Source organism: Gopherus flavomarginatus, assembly GCF_025201925.1.
Source record: "Gopherus flavomarginatus isolate rGopFla2 chromosome 13 unlocalized genomic scaffold, rGopFla2.mat.asm SUPER_13_unloc_3, whole genome shotgun sequence".
Lineage (NCBI taxonomy): Eukaryota > Metazoa > Chordata > Testudines > Testudinidae > Gopherus > Gopherus flavomarginatus.
This window is the reverse complement of record NW_026114611.1, coordinates 2,991,522-3,004,052: the sequence shown is the minus strand read 5'-3', so window position 1 is coordinate 3,004,052 and position 12,531 is coordinate 2,991,522. Positions and strand designations below refer to the sequence as shown.

At 49.5% G+C, this 12,531-nt stretch overlaps 1 long non-coding RNA gene and 2 other non-coding genes across 4 annotated transcripts in view; all 3 read left to right on the top strand.

Moving 5' to 3' along the window:
• The window catches only part of LOC127041585 (uncharacterized), a 593,788-nt gene that overhangs the window by 37,695 nt on the left and 543,562 nt on the right, over positions 1–12,531 (top strand). The gene's annotated exons all lie outside the window — the stretch shown is intronic.
• Positions 855–926, top strand: TRNAQ-CUG (transfer RNA glutamine (anticodon CUG)). The gene has a single exon. It is a non-coding gene; the product is annotated as a tRNA-Gln (tRNA).
• Positions 8,606–8,679, top strand: TRNAN-GUU (transfer RNA asparagine (anticodon GUU)). The gene has a single exon. It is a non-coding gene; the product is annotated as a tRNA-Asn (tRNA).

The following is a 12,531-nucleotide window of genomic DNA, read 5'->3' as shown; positions in this document are numbered from 1 at the left end:
AGCACGGAGCAGGCAGGGCCCAGGTGGGCGGGGGGCGGAGACACAAGTGGGGCGGACACGCTCCTGCCAGGAGCTGCCTGATTCACCCCCTGCCCGGGAGCTGCAGGAGGGGCCCAGATCATGGCTCGGCTGCAGAGCTCGGAGCCCAGGCTGGGCCCAGGAGTGAGGGGATGGGGGAGCTAGGGGTGTAGCGGAGGTTGGAGCCAAGAATTAGTTGGAGATGGGGCTGTGCCACTTCCGCTTGGCGGCAGGTGGGCCCTCTGGCTTTTTTTTTTTTGCTCCGCCCCCCACATCCCAATATTTCATCTTTGACATCTGGGCACCCTAGCCTGATATGAAGGAGGAAGTCTGGACCAAGGGGCCAGGGACTGGCCTTTGCTAGAGAAACCACTGTCAAGTTTTAGCCAATTAGGACAAGTCAGCAAATAAGAACAACCTCAGGTATCAGTAACTGCTACAGGTTGCAAATTCCTACATGCAGCAGTTTCTGGCACTACACCTGCACAGCTCTGCTCCCCGGCTCTTCTCGGGCTCCTGCTCTCTCCTTAGCTCTGCCCCACTCTCGCCCAGGCAGTTCCAGCTCACATGGAGGATGGGACCCCCTGGCCTGATGACTCTCTCATTACACTGCCTGGCCTGTCAGTGCGGCTAACTTGGAGCTTTGGCCTCTCCCCACTGTCAGTCTCAGGGTCCTGATTTACCATTGATCCTTCCCCCTTCTATTGGTGCTGGGAACTAGCCAACCAATTCGCTGCCCCTCAAACACACACACTAAGTTTCAGTAAAGGGCCAAGAGCCCCCTTACACAAGCAACCCATGAGGGTCACCGATGTGCAGAGAAAGCAGCACAAGCTGGTCCCATGGTGTAATGGGCAGCACTCAGGACTCTGAATCCTGTAATCTGAGTTCAAATCTCAGTGGGACCTTGTGTTGGCTTGTGGTCATAGGCAGCAGGTTATATACATTTGCGGTGCTCAGGCTCCAGGAATATTCAGGGCTGGGGGCCCTGTTCCAGCAATATTTGGAGTTGGGTCTCTTCCCCTGGGCCCTGGCACCCCTCCCCCTGCTGTGGTGCGTCCCTGCCTGACAAAAAGCAGCAGGGGCCTGTCTCCTGCCTGCTCCTGATGCTGAAGTAGAGGGATTCCTGGCAGAACTGCTGCCCCAGAGTCCTAGTGCAGGCTGCCCTGAGCCTCTCCAACACCCCCAACCCTGAGCTCCCTCTGAACCCTGATACTCTGCCCCAGTCCTGAGCCCCTCCTGCATCATGAATCCCTCATCCTCAGCCCTATGCTCCCTCCCAGAGGGTGCACTCCTTCCCACCCCCAGAGCCTGCACCTCTCAACCCTGCCGGAGCCTGCACCCAAACTCCATCCTAAACCCTGCACCCCTCCTGCACCCTAATCCCCAGCCCAGGATCTGAAGCCCAGACCTCCTGCCTAAATCCCCTCCCAGAGCCTTAGGCAGGTGGGGGTGGAGTTTGGGGGCAGGTTCTGGGCACCACCAAAATTTCTACAAACTTGCCACCGATGCTTATGGTAACACCCCAGAGCTTAACTTCCCTGTCTAAAGCTGTGTAAGCGTGAATCTTTCCCCTCCTGCTGGGTGTCTCACACCTCCTAGAGCCAGGTCTTTGGCTGGGATGGCCACAATGGGTTAGGGCTCTAGAACTTGTTACCCTGATAGTTGGGATTCTTGCTGCTGCACCTGATGTTCACAAGCTTGGCCCTTTTGCTTCCTACCACACTTTTCCTCTGGCCCATATGGCGCTTGAAGAAAGGAGTGACAGGGCTGGGATTAATAGTCAGGGCTTGGCAGGAGGAAGACTCTCAGGCTGGAGCCCAACACACCTTCCCTCCTCCGGGCACCTAGAGCAGAGGCAGCCCAGCTCTGTCTGCTGGAAACCTCAGCAGTGTAGGTGAGTTCATGTAAATACAGTCTAGTCCCAAAGCCTCCTCTCAACCCTGGTCATCAGTAGCGGCCAGGGGAGAGCTCATTCACACCTCGCTTACAAATCATCATTTGAAATTCTAAGGTTGGCCAACACTGCCGAAGCCAATGCACCGACATTGTCAGCAAACACAACAGCTGGGTGAGGAAACCTGGCTTTGTCCATACTTTCCATACCTATTTTACTTTTTCAGGTACAAGTAGTTTTCATATGTTGTATCTGCTTTTAAAGTGTGTGTTAACGTTTCTATTTCCATTCAAATTTGCAACCAATGACAACATTGGCAGCACTGCATGTAACTACCTGACCACTGAGGGAGGGGGTGTTGGGGAAATTCGGGAAGGGGGTGCACAGCCCCCTGATTGGGGGGCGTATAGGGAATGCCCAGTTTCACTGAATTGAGTCTCCTACTGCAGCACCTCAGTTGGTTACATCAGAGAGGAGCTGCAGTGTCTAGGCAGTGGGATGCCTGTGCCTTTAAGAGCCCAGCCCTGGGAAGCCCATGCTGAGAGGTGCTGCCTGTGAGAGGGGAAATAAAAAAGCCCTCTGCTCCCCCCACCCATGTTTGCAAACACTGGAGTCTCAGCCCACCGGGATCACTGTTACCCCTCTGCCCCTGCCTGTGCCAGGGTTTAACCCTCTGGTAGCGCCTCCCTCTGGGCTTAACTCCGGCTCCTTCCCCCCTCCCTGACTTTGCCTTCAGTCTCTCTCCTAACTCTGCCTCCAGCTGCTTGACCCCCTGACCAGTCAATTTCCAACCCCTGCTCAGACCCTGGCCACCCACTCCTCTGATTTGCCCCCCTTTGCCCCTTTTTAATCCCTGTAAAAAGTAGGGAGTGCTGGGTCCCATTCTCTGGAGGGAGGGCTGGGCGCCTGGCCCCTGCCAGCCCAATGCTCAAAGTGCCCCATGATCTTGTGGATGTTTGCTGAGTGCTGCAGGGTCACCCGAAGTGGGAGAGAGATGTGGTTAGGAGGTGATGCAGCCAAGTGTGCCTCACCCAACACTGAGATGCAGCTACCTCTGGGGTGAGTTACACAAGTCAGCAAATGAATATGGAACAAGAAACACATTGAAAGGACCAAGGCAGCTGCAGTAGGTGGAGAAAACCAGAAAAAGCAGTATCCCTGGATCCCAGCCCTGCCCCTCCCCCACTCTACCCCCTAATCTCCACTCCCCTCCCACATTTGAGGGGAGAACCCAGGAGTCCTGGTCCCCAGCCTTGCCCACTCCCATATTTTGATATGGCTCCATCCAACAGCTGCCCCCACAATTGCAGGGCAGTGCCACAGGGCACACTGGGGCCTGCTTGTTTGCACAGGATGGGCAATGCCAGTGATCCAGGATGGGGAGAGATGATGCTAAGGGAGAAGCAAGCAGCAGACAGTTCCCATGACAGAGAAAGAAATGCTAGGGGGTGCTGTGCTGCAAGGACTGAAGGGAGTTGGCAGGGAATGGGAGGATCTTCCCTCACAGCAGGTGCGTCTGTCTCCCTCCCAATTCCTCCCCAGCCCTACCCCAGCCCAGGCTAATCCCGGCCCAGCTACCAGGGTTAAATTTGGCCTGGATTCCCCAGCTGCTAGGGGTGGGGTGTGGGGCTGGGAAGCATGAGCCTCTACTCCTCCTTCCTCAGACACAGTTGCATGGGCACAGACCAAAGGAGCCTGCAGCACTGCTGCCTAGAGGAAACTGAGGCACCAGCAACTGATAGACACATCATGGCTGTCCTCATCCTCATCCTCTTTTCCATGTACAACTTGGCCAGGGGAGGGAGGGGTAAACTCAGGGCAGTTGCATAGTTAACCTGTGGAACTCCTTGCAAGAGCATGTTGTGAAGGCCAAGACTAAAACAGGGTTCAAAAAAGAACTAGATAAGTTTACAGTGGATAGGTCCATCAAGGGCTATTAGCCAGGGTGGGCAGGGATTCTGCCTGTAGCCTCTGTTTGCCAGAAGCTGGGAATGGGCAATAGGGGATGGATCACTTGATGATTCCCTGCTCTATTCATTCCCTCTGGGGCACCTGGCACTGGCCACTGTCAGAAGACAGGAGGATACTGGGCTAGATGGACTTTGCATCTGAACCAGTCTGGCCGTTCTTATGTCTCCCTTGGCGCAGCAGTGACACCCAGTGGGCAGTCAGAGTAATGCACAGAAGGTGTTTCCCTTGATACAGCAGTGACACCCACTGGTCAGGTGGTGTAATGCTCAGCGTCTGTCTGCGCTCTATGAGCAGTGACACCCACGGACCAGTTACGGTATGGCACAGAATGTGTTTCCCACCAATCTGGGTAAGGCACAGAGCATGTTTTCCATGGAGCAGCAGTGACACTCAGTGACCAGCAGGGGTGGCATCAGACTCTTCTCCTTTAGTGGGGGACTGAGGCTACATCTACACTACAGGATAAATTCGAATTAGCTTAAACCGATTTTATAAACAGATATTATAAAGTCGATTGTGAGCCTCCACACTAGGCACATGAATTCGGTGGTGTGCATCCATGGTCCGAGGCTAGCGTCGATTTCTGGAGCGGTGCACTGTGGGTAGCTACTGTAAAATAATGAGGCCAATAACGTCAATTTGCGTCCACACTAATCCTAATCCGATATAGTAATATCGATTTTAGCATTACTCCTCTCGTTTTGTAGGAGTACAGAAATCGATTTAAAGAGACCTTTAAATTGATATAAAGAGCAGTGTAGTGTGGACGGGTGCAGCGTTAAATCAATTTAACGCTGTTAAAATCAGTTTAACAGCGTAGTGTTGACCAGGCCTGAGATGGGCTAGACAAAAAAATTGGGGAGCTATGCCCCCCATCACCTGGCCTCACCCTTCACGGGGGCCATGCCTCTGTTCCTTCTCAGTTAAAGGCCAGGCTCATCTCCTCTTCCCCTGGCTAGGGTTTACAGCAATACAAACTTTATTAAAATAAAATAGTAAACAGGGTTTACTTTAAATATTCTAAATCTGTCCAAATATTAGTACTGAATCCAAAGTTCTCTTAAAGATCCCATCAGTAACCAAAACCTAAATGAAAAATTGAAACCAAAAACAAGGCTTAATTTAAAACCCAAACATTAAGAAAAACTTTGTTTGTAAAAATAAAAACTAACAAATGCTGTAAATTAATAATTTCAACATTTTATCAAAAAAGTCTGCTACAGCAGAATGATAAAATAACATCAAATAAATAAGCATGACCACTAAAACCTCCTATAAAGGAATTGAATCCTTGAATACTGGTCAAATCGTAATAAAATATGCAGAACTATGTCAAAACTAGTGTTTCAAGTCAGCCATTTCAATCCAGCAAATGTCAATTAAAAGCTTCATTCCAACTAAAAAAACCAAAACAACCCAATAAACCAAAATGGTCACAGCCTGAAACAAACCTACACAGAAGCAAAATTAAACCTGTACCAACACTGGAACAAACCATGTAAATTTCTATTTCTAACTTCTTGTGTCTCCCAGGAGGAAGGTGTTTTGCACCCCAGTAGCCGGGCTGTCACTGCAGCTTTCCTTTCACTAAATAAGATTTGTACCAAATATAAATTGCCCTCCAATTTCTCTAAGAGAAATTGAAACTGTAACTTTGCACTAATATCCCAAGTGTGCAAGTCCATCCCCTCAGAGCAGCCCCACACCCTGAGGCCAGGGGAGAATCCCAACTAGTTTGTGCATTTGTAACCCTGAGGCCTGAAGCTAATGAGAGAAAGGGAAATGAGCCATCTTGGAGCTTTCCAATACCACCTACGGGGAGCACAGGGATTTGACTGAGTGACATCCTGGCTAATATTCACCTTGTTCTCCGCCAGCAGGCTCCACTGGAGAGCTCGGGAGTGACTTGACCATGGCAGCACCCTATTTACATATTAAAAGACGGCATTTTGGGGCCAATGGGGTAAAATGTGAGTACTTTTGGGGTTGGGACCCACATGAGAAGGGATGTGGACAAACTGGAGAGAGTCCAGAAGAGGGCAATAAAAATGATTAGGGAACTGAGACACATGACTTACAAGAACCTACAGGCCATATCCTGTATGTTAAGCTAAGGCAAAGTTAGCATATGTATATTGTGACCTTTTACTCAGAGAGGAAAATCGACCTTTATCACGTTACTTAAAAAGATAAGTACCCATGCCTGTCCAAGACCTTTACTTAGACCAATCGACAATGGAGAATGGCATAGGGTTTTATTCAGTGTTGTACCCACAGATTTAACAGGTACACTACAAGGTAACTTATGTGCATATGTACATGTCATCAGCAAGCACAAACATACTAGCCTATGAAGTAAATGTACCCTAATTTTTTTTGGGTGAGGAATGAAATTTGGGCATAGGAGGAAGGATTTCCAGCCCTTGTGCCCTATAAAAGAGGTAACCCACCTCACTAGTGCACTTTGCTCTATCATTGTGACTTAATTCCTCCACTCTCTCTCTATGTACTATCAGTAGGCTGTACTTTTTCTTAAATATTAAGTTTCAAGGGAACTAGGCTAAGTTCGGTTTCCCTACGTTTTTAGTCTTTGTTTATTAGGTTTTGATTTTAAGTTTAACATATTCAAGTAAACCCTAAGTAACACTAGCATTTTCTAAGCACTGCATCTTTCATTTAAGAATTGAGAAACCTGAACTGCAAGGCTGGTCCTGTGTCTCTTACCACCAGGTTACCAAGGAAGGCTGTGAGTATATTAACCAAATCTTTGTTGCATATAATGCCATATGTATCTTTTGAATAACAGTAATGCAAATGTAACTTTGTAAGTCAATTAAATTAAATAACATGTAAGCTAATCAATTAAATTTTCATCAAATTATCCAAATTAATATTATTAGTACACCCTACATCAGGCTACATGGGACAGAGAGTTGGAGTGCAGAGGGATGAAGGCACTGGTTCTAGAGGTGCTGACTCTGAGGTGGAGTTAGAATGAGACATTCAGAGTGCAGTAGAGGACTCAGGGTTAGGATAGAGAATTGGGCTGTTAATGGTCTGGAATGAGGCCAAGAAAGAGAAAACTGAGATGCAAGAGAGAAATCAAGCTAGAGCAAAAACCAGAGAAGAAATATGCGATGTGAGCTGCAAAGGGGAAAAAAAACCTCTGCCTATCCCCTCTCACCAAAGCATCTAAGAACCAGATGAGAGACATCTCTCTCCCACTACAACAACAATTCCAGTTGACCTGGACTGAGGAAGGAAATCTTCTCCTTTGCAGCACTAGCAAACCTGGACTGAGTCATGAACACCTCCCCCCATCCAATCTGGTGTTCCTGGCCTGGGACACGGGAGGCGCTCCTCTCTTCTCCATTTGGGACATGACGGGATAACAGAAGTGACAGGGCTTTATGGGAAATAATTATTTGCCTGATTCATGTGCAAGTCCTAGTCCTTGTTAACACAAACAAATGGTTTATCCTGCATGCTGATGCCAGTTTGGAGGGTCTGGGAGCAGTCCCATACCAGGAAGTGGAAGGAAATGTAAATCTGTAGGCTTTGCCAGCTGAGGACTGTCTGATAGCGAAACTCACTATCCCATCCACCAGCAACAGTTCTTGGTCTTGAAATGGACCATCACTGAGAAATTTCAAGACTTCTTGTGTGGTGCTCAGTTTCAGGTGTGGACAGAGAACAATCCACTGACTTATGTGTTAACAAGGACTAAGCTGGATGCTACAAGGCAGAGATGGGTGGCTACTTTTGCTAGCCATAACTTCGCATTCAATACCAATGAGTTGGTATAATAGGGAATGTGATTTATCAGGACCACCAATTTCTGGCTGGGGGGAGGAAGTAAGCAGGGTCGCTATGAACCCTACCCTGCCATCTGCTGGTGATCTGTTGTAAAGGCCTTTTGAGGCTGATGTCATTTGCATGGTTCCACCGACCCCGGATTGCATGATGGGAGTGCTTGTCCAAACGGTCATTTCAGCTGCTGTGGGATCCCCAGTCTCTTTGTTATTGGGGCAGGAGTAATGCAGTGTATTTTGCTGTTCGTTTTGGATCAAGGAGAGAGTAACTGTAGCTGGCATTTGAGGCCTGGGAGCTTCACCCTCGCCTGAAAAGTACTCATCATTAAGGGGTCTGGGTTCCCAATGCCCAAGGCTTGTGGGTGGTTGGAATGGATGTTTGTTTGGCAGCTGGTTTTGTGTTTGCTCTCCCTGGTGTGTAAAGACAGAGATGTTTTTGAATCTCTTCGAGTTGTTGTTAGTGGTGCAGTTGTTGATCTTAAGCTTATGCTGTTTCATTTCTTTCAGGGTGTGTTTTGGTTCTGAGAGGTAAAAGGCAGCTGCTATGTGTGTGGTGTTATGGAGTGAAGTAGCAAAGGTTGATTTGCAGAGGTGGTGCATGTGCCACAAGAGTTGTGGGGGCCTACCCCCAGCTCTAGTTCTAGAGGCCAGAATTTGCATTAACCTGCCTGCTGACCTCTGACTAGGAATTTCGTCCTGCTAACTCTTCCAGCAAAATAGGCCAAAGAAAGTGTACGCAAGCACTGTACTGCAGCCCCCGTGCTCTTTTCGGTTCCTTCCCACAGAACTTTCACTGCATACCAGTCCAGTCCCTTGCTGTTGCTTGTCTAAGAGCTGCATGCATATGCTAGACCGTACCCTGTGCTGATTCCCGACTTTTGTGCTCCATACAGGCTTGCTCATCCATGTCTCTGTGGCGCAATGGGTTAGCGCGTTTGGCTGTTAACCGAAAGGATGGTGGTTCGAGCCCACCCGGGGACGGCGATGAGCCAGTGCTACTTCCTTGCTTCCCCGAGGCCTGCAGGGAGCCTCCAAAGTCCCCTTTTGCTGCCTGTTGGCCTCAGTGCTTTCAGCTGGTGGCCCAAAGAGCGTGCTGGATGCCATTCAGAAACCCATCTCCCAGCAGCCGTGCCGGAGGCTCAGGCTTAATCCTCGAGGCCGAGCACAAAAACTTTCAGCCGGGAACATTTTCTCCCTTCCCACCTCCGCCAAAGCAGCAAGGGAGAAGGGGACGAGACACGCCTGCTCAAAGACGCCTCCCTCCCACTTCTCTGTAGGCTGTGCAAAGCTGTTGGCCTGCCTCATGCCTCGTCAGGAAAGAGCAGCCATGCTGCCCAAGCCTGAGTCACGTGCGCAGCCAGGCCCGCCCCGGCTGACGGCGCGCAGAGCCACGCGAGTCAATGGCAGGTCGAGTCGGTAGCCTCGGCTCTTTCCCCTGACAGTCACACAGCACTGCCTAGCGCCCCGAGAGCCTCCCTCATGTTCTCCCGCAGCCCGCCGGGGTGGGTGGGAAAAGGGGACCAGGAAGCACTGCAGCCTCATTCTGGGACAGGAGGCCCTTGCCACACCCAGACCTCCCTCTTGCCTTCAGCCCAGGTAGCCAGGGAGCTCTCTGGCAGGCCACCGCCTCAGCCACCTCTTGCCGCTCTGCTGGTCACCGCCTTGCTGGAAGGCCCAGAGGGAAAAGAAACAAACACACACGTAGCAGAGGATGGTTTCGATCCATCAACTTCTGGGTTATGGGCCCAGCACATTTCCGCTGCACCACTCTGCTGGCTTTTCACAGCCCTGCCACCCAGCCGGCACTATCTAGATTAGGGCCTTACGCGCGCTCGTCCTGGCAGGCGGATGCGCAGGCTGCTAGGCAGCTGCCCTGGTCACAGGATTTTACAGCGTCTGCAGGGTAAAAGGGATCTCTTTGGGGTTTGGACCCCACTGGGAGCTGGGTAGCTGAGTGCCAGAGACGGGAGCACTTCTTAAACTGTTCTCAGTTAAGCCTTCAGCTGGTGGGGGACAAGGTTCAGCCTTGGATCCGTGTCTGCTGCAGGCAAGCGCCTCTGGCTCAATCGGCCCCCCTCGCTGTCTTAGCAGACTAAAACCCGGAGCAAACGCACACGCCTTGCAAAGGAAGAGGAGCCGGGATCTCGAACAAATGTCAACATTTTATTAAGATGACGTTCAGAGAAAAAAAAAGGGTTCGGTACAGCGTTTAGGAGCAGAAGTTTCTGGGGATCAGGGAACAACGTACAGATTACCCAGGGGGTGCGAAGTTCGGTTTAAGATCGGGTGGCATAAGGAATACATAATGTGCAATAGCCCCAACTGGGGGTAAAAGGTTAACGTACAGACACTGAGTTAGGAGGGTATGTTGTCCATGTGAGGGCTAAGTTCAGGTGTGGAGTATAACGAGCGGATAGGACGATGAGGATGGATTGACCCGCATTTGGTGAGTTTGAACGTTCAGTGTTTTTTAATCTTTTCCACAATCTAGTTTAAGCAGGGTCGCTATGAACTCTACCCTGCCATCTGTTGGTGATCTGTTGTAAAGGCCTTTTGAGGCTGCTGTCATTTGCATGGTTCCACCCACCCCGGATTGCATGATGGGAGTGCTTGTCCAAACGGTCATTTCAGCTGCTGTGGGATCCCCAGTCTCTTTGTTATTGGGGCAGGAGTAATGCAGTGTATTTTGCTGTTCGTTTTGGATCAAGGAGAGAGTAACTGTAGCTGGCATTTGAGGACTGAGAGCTTCACCCTCGCCTGAAAAGTTTTTGAATCTCTTTGAGTTGTTGTTAGTGGTGCAGTCGTTGGCCTTAAGCTTATACCGTTTGATCTCTTTCAGGGTGTGTTTTGGTCCTGAGAGGTAAAAGGCAGCTGCTGTGTGTGTGGTGTTATGGAGTGAGGTAGCAAAGGTTGATTTGCAGAGGTGGTGCATGTGCCACGAAAGTTGTGGGGGCCCACCCCCAGCTCTGGTCTCAGAGACCAGAATTTGTGTAAACCTACCTATTGACCTGTTATTAAGAATCTGGTTTCAGAGTGTGTCACAAAAGCTGTGTCCCACAGCTTAACTCTCAGAATCCAATCTGCAAAACTTTCTTGCTGTTTAAGTGGTGGGGAGCCTTTTCCCCCACTATGGAGTTGTTTTCAACTTCTAGTGTGAAAAAGAGATCACAGCCTAGTCCTTTAGAAATACTGGAAAACTGCATTTAGTGACTAATCACTTTTTATCTATGCCTAGTTCTAAACATGGGTTAGAAAAGTAAAACATTCTATTTTTAAGCTAGAAAAACACAAAGGGCATAAAATGTGCATTTAAAGATTCCACTAGAAACCCATAGTACTAAGTGCAAATATCCCTTTTCAATCTTTCTTATTTCACCCTGTTTTGGAACCCATGTCCCTTGCCTAACGAGATTTATGTAGGTTCGGGTGAGTCCCGAAATCATGAACCGCTAAGTTCCGTTCTACTGTCCTTGATTCATATCACCGGAATAACTGCACTTTATTACCACTGCCCTAATAAGAAAGAGACTGAGGATCCCACAGCAGCCGAAATGATCCTTTGGACAAGCACCCCCATCATGCAATCCGGGGTGGGTGGAACCATGCAAATGACAGCAGCCTCAAAAGGCCTTTACAACAGATCACCAACAGATGGCAGGGTAGAGTTCATTCTCACCCTGCTTACATCCTCCCCTGAGCCAGGCAGATTGGACAAATGACCAGGGAGGAGTATAAAAATATTGCTCAGGCAGGCAGGAGTGAAATCAGGAAGGGCAACTCAGGCTTGGAGTTGCAGCTAGCAAGAGATGTTAAGAGTAACAACAAGAAGGGTTTCTTCAGGTATGTTAGCAACAAGAAGAAAGTCAAGAAAAATGTGGGCTCCTTCCTCAATGAGGGAGGCAACCTAGTGATAGAGGATGTGGAAAAAACTAATGTACTTGATGCTTCCCCCTGCCCCCATCTTCACGAACAAAATCAGCTCCCAGACTGCTGCACTGGGCAGCATAGCATCTTTGAAAAGTCATGGTGATCGGGGGAGGTCCCAGATGACTGGAAAAAGGCTAATGTAGTGCCCATCCTTAAAAAAGGGAAGAAAGAAGGAGGATCAGGGGAACTACAGGCCAGTCAGCCTCACCTCAGTCCCTGAAAAAATCATGGAGCAGGTCCTCGAGGAATCAATTCTGAAGCACTCAGAGGAGAGGCAAGTGATCAGGAGCAGTCAGCATGGATTCAGCAAGGGCAAGTCACACCTGACTAACCTAATTGCCTTCTGTGAGGAGATAACTGGGTCTGCGGATGAGGGGAAAGCAATGGAGGTGTTACTCCTTGACTTTATCAAAGCTTTTGATACAATCTCCCACAGTATTCTTGTCGGCAAGTTCAAAAAGTATGGGCTGGATGAATACATTATAAAGTGGACAGAAAGCTGGCTAGGTCGTCGGGTTCAGTGGGTAGTGATCAATGGCTCCACGTCTAATTGGCAGCTGATATCAAGCGGCGTGCCCCAAGGGTCCGTCCTGGGGCCGGTTGTGTTCAACATTTTCATTAATGATCTGGAGGATGGCTTGGACTGCACTCTCAGCAAGTTTGCAGATGACACTAAACTGGGAGGAGCGGTCGATACGCTGGAGAGTAGAGATAGGATACAGAGGGACCTAGAAAAAATAGAGGATTGGGCTGAAAGAAACCTGATGAGGTTCAGCAAGGACAAGTGCCCAGTCCTACACTTAGGACGGAAGAATCCCATGCACTGCTCCAGACTAGGGACCGAATGGCTAGGCAGCAGTTCTGCAGAAAAGGGCCTAGGGGTTACAGTGGATGAAAAGCTGGATA